The sequence below is a fragment of the Anabrus simplex genome, chromosome 1 (assembly GCF_040414725.1).
Source record: "Anabrus simplex isolate iqAnaSimp1 chromosome 1, ASM4041472v1, whole genome shotgun sequence".
Lineage (NCBI taxonomy): Eukaryota > Metazoa > Arthropoda > Insecta > Orthoptera > Tettigoniidae > Anabrus > Anabrus simplex.
The window spans coordinates 1,332,273,204-1,332,286,515 of record NC_090265.1 but is presented as its reverse complement, the minus strand read 5'-3'; the positions used below and the strand labels follow the sequence as shown (position 1 = coordinate 1,332,286,515).

The following is a 13,312-nucleotide window of genomic DNA, read 5'->3' as shown; positions in this document are numbered from 1 at the left end:
CCGCCTCACATCCAGAGGCCCGGGTTCGATTGCGACCAGGTCAGACAATTTTACCTGGATATAAGTCTGGTTCCAGATCCACTCAGCCTACGTGATTACCTTTAATTGTGGAGCTATCTAATGGTGAGATGGCGGCCCCGATCTACAGAGCCAGGAATATCGGCCGAGAGGATTCGTCGCACTGACCATGCGCACCTCGTAATCTGGAGTCCTTCGGGCAGGCAAAGTCCTACTGGGGCTGTAGTTTGGTTTGGTTTAGGAGTTTTGTAAGATTATAATTATACATATTTCATTTTTGTGATGTTTAGCCAAATTGTTGATGGTTTTCATTCATTCCCAGATTTTCCGTTTTCCCGTATTGTACGTTTTATTTTCATGGTCCCTCGAAAAACGGAGAATCGAGGTTTTACTGTAAAGGGTACCGATCTCTGCACATGGTTATGAGGGTGTTTAGGGGTTGTAGTAAGGATGTAAAGGAGAGTGCATATAAGTCTCTGGTAAGACCCCAACTAGAGTATGGTTCCAGTGTATGGGACCCTCACCAGGATTACCTGATTCAAGAACTGGAAAAAATCCGAAGAAAAGCAGCTCGATTTGTTCTGGGTGATTTCCGACAAAAGAGTAGCATTACAAAAATGTTGCAATGTTTGGGTTGGGAAGAATTGAGAGAAAGAAGAAGAGCTGCTCGACTAAGTGGTATGTTCCGAGCTATCAGTGGAGAGATGGCGTGGAATGACATTAGTAGACGAATAGGTTTGAACGGCGTCTATAAAAGTAGGAAACATCACAATATGAAGATAAAGTTGGAATTCAAGAGGACAAACTGGGGCAAATATTCATTTATAGGAAGGGGAGTTAGGGATTGGAATAACTTACCAAGGGAGATGTTCAATAAATTTCCAATTTCTTTGAAATCATTTCGGAAAAGGCTAGGAAAGCGACAGATAGGGAATCTGCCACCTGGGCGACTGCCCTAAATGCAGATCAGTATTGATTGATTGATGATTGATACAAGGAGGTGGTAATTAGAAGGAAACACTGTATAATCTGAACTTAAACAAATGGTTGTAGTAAAATAAGAATATGTAATGTAATATATTTTCAGATATATATATATATTTACTCTGAAAATATTGTTGCGCCTAATGGAATGAAGAAGTGACCTAGATGATTAACAGTATTGGGTGTAAAATTTCACCACTCAAGGATTTTTTGCTATTGGGAAGAAGCTATTAAGTTGAGACTGATGTCGAGGAACGATTATTCCATTTACAGCGACATATATTTGGTTTGTGAAAAGAAGGAATTCAAGATTATTATTATTATTATTATTATTATTATTATTATTATTATTATTATTATTATTATTATTATTATTATTATTATTATTTTGTGTAGACTGACTAAGGACTACAATTTTCAACTATTGCATTTGGGTTGGGTTTTGATGTTTGGCCAGTAATTGCGCATCCTCTGGCTGTTGTTGTTTCCTCTCCTTTATCCATAGGGTACCTGTCTTCCTTCTTGGTGGTTTGTCTGGTCTTTCAAGTCTCTTTCTGTTCCTACCAGTTCCTGTAGATCATTGTTTACTTCCATCGACCATGGTTACTTGGTCTTCCTCTTTTGCCAGTAAACGAGAAGCTGATTGGTCAGTCTGGCCTTTTTTTTTTCCTGCTCGTGACGAATGTTCTTGTCCAGACTGTGAGAAACGACGTTGAATTGAAATGTGATTCATTAACAATGCCTAAGTGGAATTAAAGAAACTGTGGTATTTAAATTAGTTTATGGTGGGTCCACCTTGTCAATACACTTTTAATGATAGAAAATTATTTATTCTATCACGCATGTTTCAGGAACAATATGCATTTCCTTCATCAGTGAAGTAAAATAAAAATATGACACTTTTGTTTAGCCCACAGTGAAAAGAAGTATTGTATCCTGATTCACCATATCAATAAATAAACAAACTAGTGAAATATTACAAAAATTATCATTACATAAAATTTTAATATTTTGATGAATCGAATGAGAATACCAGAGGTGCCAACTATAACGGATTGTCTCTAATGACTACAGTATTACGTCGTAGCAGTTCGTAGACAAGTACGGTGACCATTCGGCCACCGCTCCGCTTGACTATAGATTCACAATTAAGTATTTATTTATTTTCCACCTAGTCGATACAATGATTGCTTAAGGCAATTTTAAAGGTCAAAAGTGGTACATGTTTCGTATATTATCAACATCTTCAGCCACATAACACTGTTTAGATGAAAAATATATAAAATTGACAAAGTAATGCTTTAGAGGAAGTGTCCTTAAAATTAATCTTGTCAATCTTATGTTAATTTTAAGGACACTTACTCTAAAGCATTACTTTGTCAATTTTATATATTTTTCATCTAAACAGTGTTATGTGGCTGAAGATGTTGATAAAATACGAAACATGTACCACTTTTGACCTTTAAAATTGCCTTAAGCAATCATTGTATCAACTAGGTGGAAAATAAATAAATACTTAATTGTGAATCTATTGAAGTGCGATACGGACCATGAAACTGATTTTATGTAATCCGCTTGACTATGTTGCAACTCTCCAAGTATATACACATTGCATTGCAGTCGGAGGATTCGTCAATTTTTCGGAAATTATTAGGTTACAGAACTGACATATTTAAGTAAAATGTGGTTGCCTTTTAGTATTCTATCACCTCTACTTGGTCCAAAGCGGATCCTGCCTGATGACATTTGTCCTCAGTTTTTTCAAAAATGAAAGCATATTGACTTAAACCCTTTTACACGACTTACTGTTGAGTGTCCATTAAGCTCGTTGTAATTGATTGGATGCAGGGTCTGACCTCTGCTGGTAAAAGCTATAAGCAACTGCTGCACTGGAGACACTGATAAGTTCCAATCTGTTGGAAACTATAACCTATTTTCAATTTCTTCTAGTGCCTTGTTTATTATGGCTTTGGTAAGTAGATATCTTTGTAGAAATCTTTCTTCCTCGCTTAAGTGCAGCCAGTATCTAGTATTCGGGAGAAAGTAGGTTCGAACCCCACTGTCGGCAGCCCTAAAGATGGTTTTCCATGGTTTCCCATTTTCACACCAGGCAAATGCTGGGGCTGTACCTTAATTAAGGCCACGGCCGCTTCCTTCCCACTCCCAGCCCTTCCCTGTCCCATCGTCGCCATAAGACCTATCTGTATCGGTGCGACGTAAAGCTACTAGCAAAAAAGAAAATCTTTCTTCCGACAACTGTAAAAAGTCGTTTTTTCTTAATATGGGTCGTCCTTTGGCCTTTTCAGTTTATAGTCTTCATACAGCAGTAAAGCTTCAAACTTACGTCTTCCACATGCCTCCATTTTGAAATTTTAGCAATTGTTAAGAGGTTTAACACAGGGCTGCAGCCATGTTAATTTAACAGTAGTATTAACAATTTGTTAGAGTTAACAATTCTTGATGAGACAACAATTTTGTTAAATTATGTGTTAAGTCTCATTAACAGCAGTGTTAACACTTAATATTCATTGAAGAAACTGGGCCTTAGAACATTCAAGCTCTTAAATCTTTAGACTTTTTCAGTCGTTAAATTGCCAGCGTTTCACCCCAGTATTGCAGCGGGCTCATCAGTTGGAATGCTGCACCTTTCCAAGATGCTGGCGCTAGTACGCCGTTGAGACACCACTGCAAGCCTCCTTTGTAGAACAATGCAGTGATGGTGCACTAGGGGAAGCATGTGCCTCCACTTGTATAAATGCCTACCTTTGGCCTCTATCAAAAAATAAGGTTCCTAGAAGGAAGCCATAATTTAATTTAATCGATTGCTAATGTTAAAACATTCAAGCTCTTAAGTCTTCTGGGCCTTAGGCTGCTCGTCGTCTGGAAGTGACTACGCACGATTACGAGATCAGGCGACAACGTGCATACTAGCGCAATTGATACCCCTCGCGAAGATTGTAACGGAACCGGGTCCACTGCAAGAGATCTCGAGCGGCCAACTCATGCGATTATAGACAATAACAGGTGACAAGCGATGGATTCCACTCGAATGGGATTTGCTGCGTGTAGTCGCCTGTACTCCACAGTTCGAGCAAGCATCCGGTTGTCTGTCATCGTCATATGCAACATTATTTTTATCATTTCTACATTTGTCATGGATTTATATAGTGAAGGCCTTCCGAGCCCAACTTGACAGGTTCGATCCTGGCTTAGTCCTGTTGTATTTCAAGGTGCTCAAATACGTTAGCCTCGTTTTGGTAGATTTACTGGCACGTAAAAGAACTCATGCAGGACAAATTGCCTGTACCTTGGCGTCTCCAAAAACCATTAAAATGTAGTTAGCGGTACATTAAACAAATGACTTTATTATTGAAAATCCACAGCCTGTTTCCAGTCTTTTGACTGGGTCAGGAATGGAATGAATGAAACCCCATCTAGCGGCGAGGATAGATGTTGTGCTGGCTGCCAAAGCCTGTCGCACTCCTCTGGGGCAATGATTAATGAATGACAGATAAAATGAAGTGATATTGTAGAGTGTTGCTGGAATGAAATATGACAGGGAAAACCGGAGTACCCGGAGAAAAAACTGCCCCACCTCCGCTTTGTTCAGCACTAATCTCACATGGAATGACCAGGATATGAACCACGGAACCCAGCGGTGAGAGGCCAGCACGCTGCCACCTGAGCCACGGAGGCTCTTATAACTTTATTATTATTTATAATATAATATTGGTATGATTTCAGTACGGGAACATCTGCAGTCCCTGTTCTAATATAAAATGAAAAGGAAATGAAAAAAGCAAATTTAAGTGGAAACAGTACGTAAGAGAGTTTTCAAATTAGATTTAAAGGTTTTATATTTCTGTTTAATCCTTTTTACCTTTTTCTTATGGATTGTGTTCTTTTCTCTCGTTTTTGTGTTACACTGATAAATTAAATTGCATACTTAATTCGATCTTTGATTCTTTAATAAATATAAATGAATATAAAAATAAAATAAAAATTAATAAATATCAACACTTTTTAATAACTATTCATATCACTTACCTTAGAGTCATAGTTAAACGTTCCAGAGGTGTTATTGTCTACCTGAAGTTTGACGTTTTAGCTAGGTTTGGCTCTATTTCATTCAAAATATAGTGAAACGTTTCTGGACACATCCGATAATAATCAAAGAACTTCTGGGGATCTTTGTCCGGATCATTGTGCAGATGATGGAGTTCTCCCATTGGCTTCCTTTTAGCTAGTATTGGGTTTACTCAGCACCGATATCTTCTTTTGTGGTTTTTCCTCCGACGCCTCGTCAGGTAGGGACTCTCCAGAATATAAACTAAATCCTCATCATTCTGTCACAGTATATTTAATACGTTTATTAACTTGACAACGTCAACTACGGAAGCACACACAGACCTTTACGGAGTACAGATGCCGCGCGAAGTCGCCTGCAGTGAACGACCCAGTCACCTGTAATCGCATGAATCAAAGTCGCCTGTAGTCGTCTCATCTCGTAATCACGCGTAGTCACTTCCAGTGGACGAGCAGCCTTAGAGTCTATATGATTTAGAGTTTATTTACAACAATAATAGCAACATTTCCAGTATTTTGAAGAAAAGATGATCACCTCTTATGGTCACTCTTGTACACAGATTTTTACTTCGAATTTGAATATTGACTTATTGAGTGTTTTTTAACTTAATACGAAGGAACATTTTTAACCCCAATCATCATAAGTGATTTTTATTTATACGTGCCAATTTTCATATCTTACTATATGTTTTTAGCTGAAGATTTTCCAAACCAGAGGAACAAAACATTTACTAATCTTTTAGTCAATCAGTTACGATTGTAAGCTAGAATATGTTTGTAATCACATAAACTAGCTATTAAAAAAGCTATTAAAGCTATTAAAAGAATTTCATCTTATTTTCTTGACACGGCATAAGCTCAAAAGCCTAAACAGTATCATGTCTATAAGTACTGGCTGTGAAAGCATCAATGGCAACTTGGCCTATGGTTTCATCTAGCCATAATCAGTTCCGTGCACAACAACACTTTACCTCCAGATTACACATATAAACCACCTCACACACTGCATTTTCTCAGAGAGGAATAAACCAGAGTATGACTGCCAGAGTATGAACACTATGTAGCGTCTTCCACGGATTGCACACCTGGAATAAACTTGCAATAACCTCGCAATGACTCCATACTGCCTTCATAGTCTGCTCCATAAACGGTGCAGTAATGATTTCACGATCAAGGTTCTTCAACACCACTCGCTCCATAATAGATAACGACCTCATCGCTCTTGTGCACACACATACATAGGCTTGCTTCACACGACTCCAGCATCACCAAAAGACCACTTGTAGCAATGCTCTAACTGAACCACCTTCAGGCGTCTCCCAATTCAACAAAACTTTGTTCAAAATTGGAGCTTTCAGATCGGTTATCGAGCAGCCGATACACAATTAGTAATCTCTAGCATTCATCCACATTGATGAATTACCATCTTCAACCTATACTTCCCGGCTGTACCCCTGGTTTCCAGTCTATTGGTTGCAACACTTTCAACTGATAATAGTCACTGTTTCCTATGTTGCACAATATTCACTGCTAGATCATGTGTACAGACTCCTACCCAAATTAAAAGTTATACAAATATAAGGATATACATGTTCAATATTCCCTAACTACAAATCCTTCTTGTAATGCTATATTCTTACATATTAACTTAACAAATTCACATGATATTCACTAATTTATATTACAAATTATTTCATGACAATTTCCTAACCTAAAATTCGGAGATTGTACTTGTGTACGGTTACAAACTATGGAAGAATGCAAATGAACAAACCATTCGAAATGTATATCAATACCTCGTAAACATTTGGAATACTGAGAAAATGCCTGAAGTATAGAACACAGTTATAATCCCCCCATACCGGGCGAGTTGGCCGTGCGCGTAGAGGCGCGCGGCTGTGAGCTTGCATCCGGGGGATAGTAGGTTCGAATCCCACTATCGGCAGCCCTGAAGATGGTTTTCCGTGGTTTCCCATTTTCACACCAGGCAAATGCTGGGGCTGTACCTTAATTAAGGCCACGGCCGCTTCCTTTCAACTCCTAGGCCTTTCCTATCCCATCGTCGCCATAAGACCTATCTGTGTCGGTGCGACGTAAAGCCCCTAGCAAAAAAAAAAATTATAATAATAATCCCCCATTGCAAAAAACAGGTGATAGATCAGATCCAAATAATTATCAGGAGATGTCTCTGCTGGATATTGCATACACAAAAATTCAGGAGCAACTTAACCACAAACTTGGGAGATATGAAGGAGATTTTGTCCAGGAAGAAGTATTCCAGATCAAATTATCAGTCTAAAGTGGATCATGAAACACCAAAATGTCAGAAACAAGAGTTTGTCATCACATTTGTTGATCTAAAACGGCATGTGATAGTATCCATTGTGAGTCATCATTGAATTTCTTTGAGGAATTTTGTTTACATCAATTAGCTTTATGGGAATTACCCTTAAGAATACAAAATCCCAAGATAAATTCCGAAATGAATTCTCTACTGGGTGAGTTGGCTGTGTGGTTAGGGCCACGCAGCTGTGAGCTTGTATCCGGGAGATGGATTCGAACCCCACAATCGGCAGCCCTGAAGATTGTTTTCCATGGTGTCCCATTTTCACACCAGGCAAATGCTGGGGCTGTACCTTAAGTAAGGTCACGGCTGCTTCGTCCCCACTCCTAGACCTTTCCTATCGCATCATCGCTCTGAGACATATCAGCGTCGGTTCGATGTAAAACAAATTGTACCAAAAAAAAATTCTCTGAACCATTTGAAATTCAAACTGGAGTTCGACAGGGGGATGGATACTTACCATTACTATTTAATAATGCTATGGAGAAAGTCATGCAAGAATGGAATAAGACATCTCAATCAAACAGCAAGATTGGCAAAAATCTTAAACTTAATTGCTTAGCATTTGCAGATGATCTTGCACTACTTGAAAATAATATAAAAGAAGCTAAATTTCAAATAGAAAAACTTGAAAAAATAGCAACAAAAGTTTGATTACAAATCTCATTTGGAAAACAAATAATGCCAAACTTCAAAGTTGAAGCACCAGATATTCTACTTAACAATACCATATGAATTAAAATTGTAAATAAGTTTAAATATCTTGGTGAAATTAAAACCTGGAACTCCAATGACAGTGCTTAATATAAGGCAGAACATTTAAATTAAAACAAGCGCAACAAATTACTTGCCCAACACACCTATACAAGAAGAAACCTCTTTCAATGAATGCCAGATTTCAACGTTACTATTCCATCATTAAGCCTGAAGTGACTTACACTTGTGAAGCACTGTTTATATTGAACACACTGAGTGCATTACGTACAGTTAGCACCAACATTAATAGTTCAAAATGTTTTGCAAAGATGTCCATAAATGACATTAAGTATTTCAACTCCATGTTAGTTTACAGTGAGTTTCTATGGGGATTTAATGTCCAAGGCATGATGCCTTGTAGAAACTAGTTTTGAGTAAGAAAGAAGTGTTCATACCTCATGGCTTTACTCATCGAACAATAGTCCTGGGCACACAATATATTTTTCACTGGAGACATGAACCTGGGTAACTGTCCTCTGTCTTCAAACAGGCCAGAGAATGTCTGTTAAGAGTGATGACACAAGACCAGGGCGAAATGGAGGTTATAACATGCGTGCACCGAACATGATGGAAGATGATAGAACTAAACGAGAGTGGTGGCAATGATGTCATCCAGCAGTAGATGGAAATTAGCTGACATTAATGCTACACTAGGCACGGAGAGCAGAAGCAATTCCGGGAAGAAGAAGTGAGCAGTATTTTGATGGATAAAGGTGGAGTTGAGTAGAATACATTTCATTATCCGCCAGCTGCAAACAAAGGAATTTTTTCTTCTTTCATTTTTGGTGGTCCAAGAAAAGGAGGAGCAGATGCAAAGAAGCACCAGGCAGTCCAGATATAAGCTATGGGAAACTCTCCCAAGGAGATGACCGAATCAATCGAGTGAAGAAGAATATAGGAAATACAAAAACACAATGTAGAAAAATGGTCTACGAAAACATACACATAAGTAGAAATACTCAAGCGGGGGCGGGGGGGAGGTAGGATCGGGTGAGTACTCGAAGGCGGAAAAGGAGATATAAAATATTGAGTTTACAAAAGTTTTAAAAAAAATTAGTTGTAAAGAGAAGAAAAATGATAACTCTCATTACATTTTGCTGAGTAGTCTTCGGGCAGAGAAAGTGCATGACTTGCTAGAGTGGCGGAGGGGGAGGAGGGGGGATCTGCACATGAGGCAAAAGAACACCAAAGGAAAAAAAACAATAATTAAATATTAAGATAATGTAGAAAAATCTCTTTGTAGCTGTGAAACACGTACTCTTTTTATATCTAAGGAATTATCAATTCTTTGTAGCAGCACATTGACTGGAATTTTTTTTTTTTTTTTTTAATGTGTATGATCCTATCCAAAGAGGACACAGATATCTGATGAAGCAGAACTTTTGGGGGTGATTTCTGAGTAACACAAAATTAGGAAGTTTAAACCTACTTTGTTTGTGTTTCTTATTATAGCAGGATTGATACATGTGTTGAGCCAGATATAGATGTTGGAGAGCAGATTTCCAAGGTGCAGTATCATTGTTCTTAGAATGGTTTGCAAGAAGAACCGTTAAGTCCCACTTAGGGGTTTAAAGGGGTCTGTAAAGGTCTGCCTGAGAAGAGTAACAGAGCTAAGGGAAGAATTTAAGGAAAGGGCAAAGGAAAATAATTCCTTATCCCATTGCTTTTGATGATCGGAATGAAAGATAGGCAGAACAACCTTTAAATTTCAATGATATCTCTCCACTAGATTACTTTGAGGATAGTGAGGGGTGGTAAAAATGTTGTTTATTCGTAAGGCAAGAAGAAACATGGACGTTTCTGGTTATGAAAACAGTAGTGTTATCAGAAACTATACCTTTAGGGATACCAGTGAAAGGGAAAATTTGGTCTTGTAATAACTTTATCAAGATGCTGGAAGAGAATTTACATAAAGGATGGAGAACCAACAATTTTGAAAAACCATCAAGTAAAGTGAAAATATATACATTGCCAGATGAAGAATGTGTGAGCGGCCCTCTACAATATCGATATAGTAGGTTTCAGGGGGAAAGGTAGGTGGGGAAGCAGAGTGCAAAGCAGGAGAGGGAGTGTTGGTGGGTTTTGATTTTTGAAAGATGCTTAAGTTCTAATGTAGTTGTAAATATCTTGGCATATTTTAAACCAGTAGAATTGAAAAAAATTCTAGAATATGGTTTTTGAGGTTCCTAGATGACCACCCTTTGTAGAGCTATGGAAATATTGCATTATCATCAGGCAAAGGATAAGCGGTAAAACTATTTTAGAAGTAGATTCAGATGTAGGTTTATAAACCAGTAAGTCTTAAGTTAATTTAAATGCCCTTTGTAGTTTGGATTGGACAATGATTGAACAATCTCTTTACAGTAGGGGTCATAATGCTGATGACATTGACATGAAATGAAGGACAGTGGAAATTCAATAAGACTGTAGATGTAATTAATATCCAAACATGAAGTTACAGATGAAGAAGTGTCCAGTGATTGACTGGTGGGAGTAGAGGTAAAACTCATCAGATAAAACTAACTATAAATTTATTGTAGGCCTACACAGTACAACACTACACTTACTTCAACTAACAAGTTTGAGCGGTGTCTTTAAAAGTAGGAAAGATCACAATATGAAGATAAAGTTGGAATTCAAGAAGACAAATTGTGGCAAATATTTGTTTATAGGAAGGGGAGTTAGGGATTGGAATAACTTACCAAGGGAGATGTTCAGTAAACTTCCAATTTCTTTGCAATCATTTAAGAAAAGGCTAGGAAAACAACAGATAGGGAATCTGGCACCTGGGCAACTGCCCTAAATGCAGATCATTAGTGATTGAGAGGTAAAAAACAAACAAGAAAAAAGCATTAGCAACAGGATTGTCCTGTCTAGTAACAAAGGGGGGGGGGGGGGGGGGGGGAGAGAGAGAGAGAGAGAGAGAGAGAGAGAATTATAACCTAGATAATCTCAACACCCAGCATCCAGTGCACCCTATTTATGAAGTAACGAGGGAGCCTCAGAGATTTAACAATAACTTCGATACATATATATTTTGTTTGGTAAGAACATTAACCCCTTAAGCGGAGAGCTCGGTACACTCACTCTCAGGTGGGGAGCGACTTCTCTGATTGAAGAAAATATTTAATTACTTGTTTAAAAATAATCTTAGATTGTAATGAACTGCTGATGGGTCCCAAGAGAAATATTGACTTGAATATAGTGTATTTAATTGTTTAAAAAATCCTGTCATTTTAATTTTTTGATACTTTGTGCAAGAATGTACTAAGTGCTTTCGCACTGTGATACTAAGCTTGTTTCTTCCTAATAGCAAAGCTATGGTTTTCTTTTATACAGTGACTTATACCTAAATATTGTTTACTAAAAATTTCTGCCTGGAAATACAAATTTTGTTCTTGTAAATTGTAGATTTACAAAGTTTGCATGTATTTAAAAGATTTAAAATGGAATAAATGATAATACAACATTTTCTGTTATGTTGGTTAGCACTTTTGAGGTATCCAGTTTATATATCTACAGTTCATAGGTGACACACACTACAGGTAATATTTACAGTATTTACAGTCTTCACAGTGTTATGTCTTTCACAGCTGTTCATTATGTTACACATGGAAGCAGATCATGTTACATACCCTGTCCCGGTTCTGCATAATTTGTATGATTCCATTCTGAAATGTGATTGTTTTCTTAGTATGTAAGCTTTCCACCCTAGCCACCCCTTCCATAACAAGAGGTTCTCATCAATAAACACTTTGCAATCAGGGTTATAAGCTTCCAAGCATTTTTGCTGCTAGGTGGTCAGATACTAGCTTTATCTTGCAAATTTTGGCAGGAATTTATCCATTATATACCTCATTATCAGAGAAATGTAAAAAGCTGTAAAAAGCTCTTCTGTCATCAGCTCATAGAAAACTGGCATGGTCAACAAGCGATTGTGAGAAATATAATCTTCTAATTTAGGTTTCTATACAACTCCTGCAGCAACAGTATGCCCATAAAAAGCTTTCTTTCATCCTTATTTGTCTGGACACAGTCTCGATTTTGACTCCTTCGTTTCATCTTACTAACCTGGGTTTTATGTGCGATTTTCTGCTGGACATAAAGATTTGTCTGTTCAGCTATGTTCTGGCATATCTCATCATCAAAAAATAATTCAAATATTTCACTTGGTTTTGTTTACCCTAAAAGTTCTCCCTTTATGCCACGATGGAATTTTGAATGAAAATGGGACCTTCTTTGCCCATTTTCAGTCTAAGTCAACGAAGAAGTTGCACTCGTTGGAATATTAATCAGTATTATCGTCACTACTGTCACTGTCATGATCACTAATTTAACTGAAATCGAACACGAGTCATCTCTTTCACAACAGCTGAACATTCGCATCAGCTTGGCCCAAACCCCGTACATTCGAGTCTGCATTACTTGTTTCAGGTAAATTCCTGTTACTTACAAATTCCCCTATGGCAGAACATACTTCACTACGATCAACATTTAGTTTATTATAGTCCATAAATGTTTCTCCTCTGACTGTGGGGCCGGTAATTCCTTTTAGACATTGTAGCACTGGGCGAGTTGGCCATGCGGTTAGGGGCGCACAGCTGTGAGCTTGCATGTAGGAAATGGGGGATTCAAACCCTACTGTTGGCAACCCTGAAGAAGGTTTTACATGATTTCCCATTTTTACACCAGGCTGTACCTTAATTTAGGCCACTACCACCTCCCACTCGTAGCTCTCTCCTATCCCATTGTCACCATAAGACCTATCTGTTGTAAAGCAATTTAAATGTAACTTAAAAGCTTTGTAGTCTGTTGAACACACAAGTAAAATATTAATTTCATTTTTTTTTTTTTTTTATAGGTATGTGATAGTGTAATATTTATATTTAACTTGTTTGTTCAACAGACTGAAAAGCTTGTAAGTTAAATTTAACTGAGTTGACACTGGAGAGGATGGTTTCCTTCTTAATAAAGTAAAGCAATTCAATAAAATAAAAAAAATATTTGGGATTATACAGTATATGAAGTGTGTTTCAGTAGAGTTTCTGACTCAAGGCAATTGACATCCTTATTTGCTTGGGTAAAAAATCAAAATATATATTGCATAAAAAAATAATGAGGAGC

The 13,312-nt window shown here is 37.6% G+C and overlaps 1 protein-coding gene across 2 annotated transcripts in view; it reads left to right on the top strand.

Annotated features, from left to right (window-relative positions):
• Positions 1–13,312, top strand: part of LOC136858315 (probable Rho GTPase-activating protein CG5521) — a 709,838-nt gene that overhangs the window by 520,863 nt on the left and 175,663 nt on the right. The window lies entirely within an intron of this gene.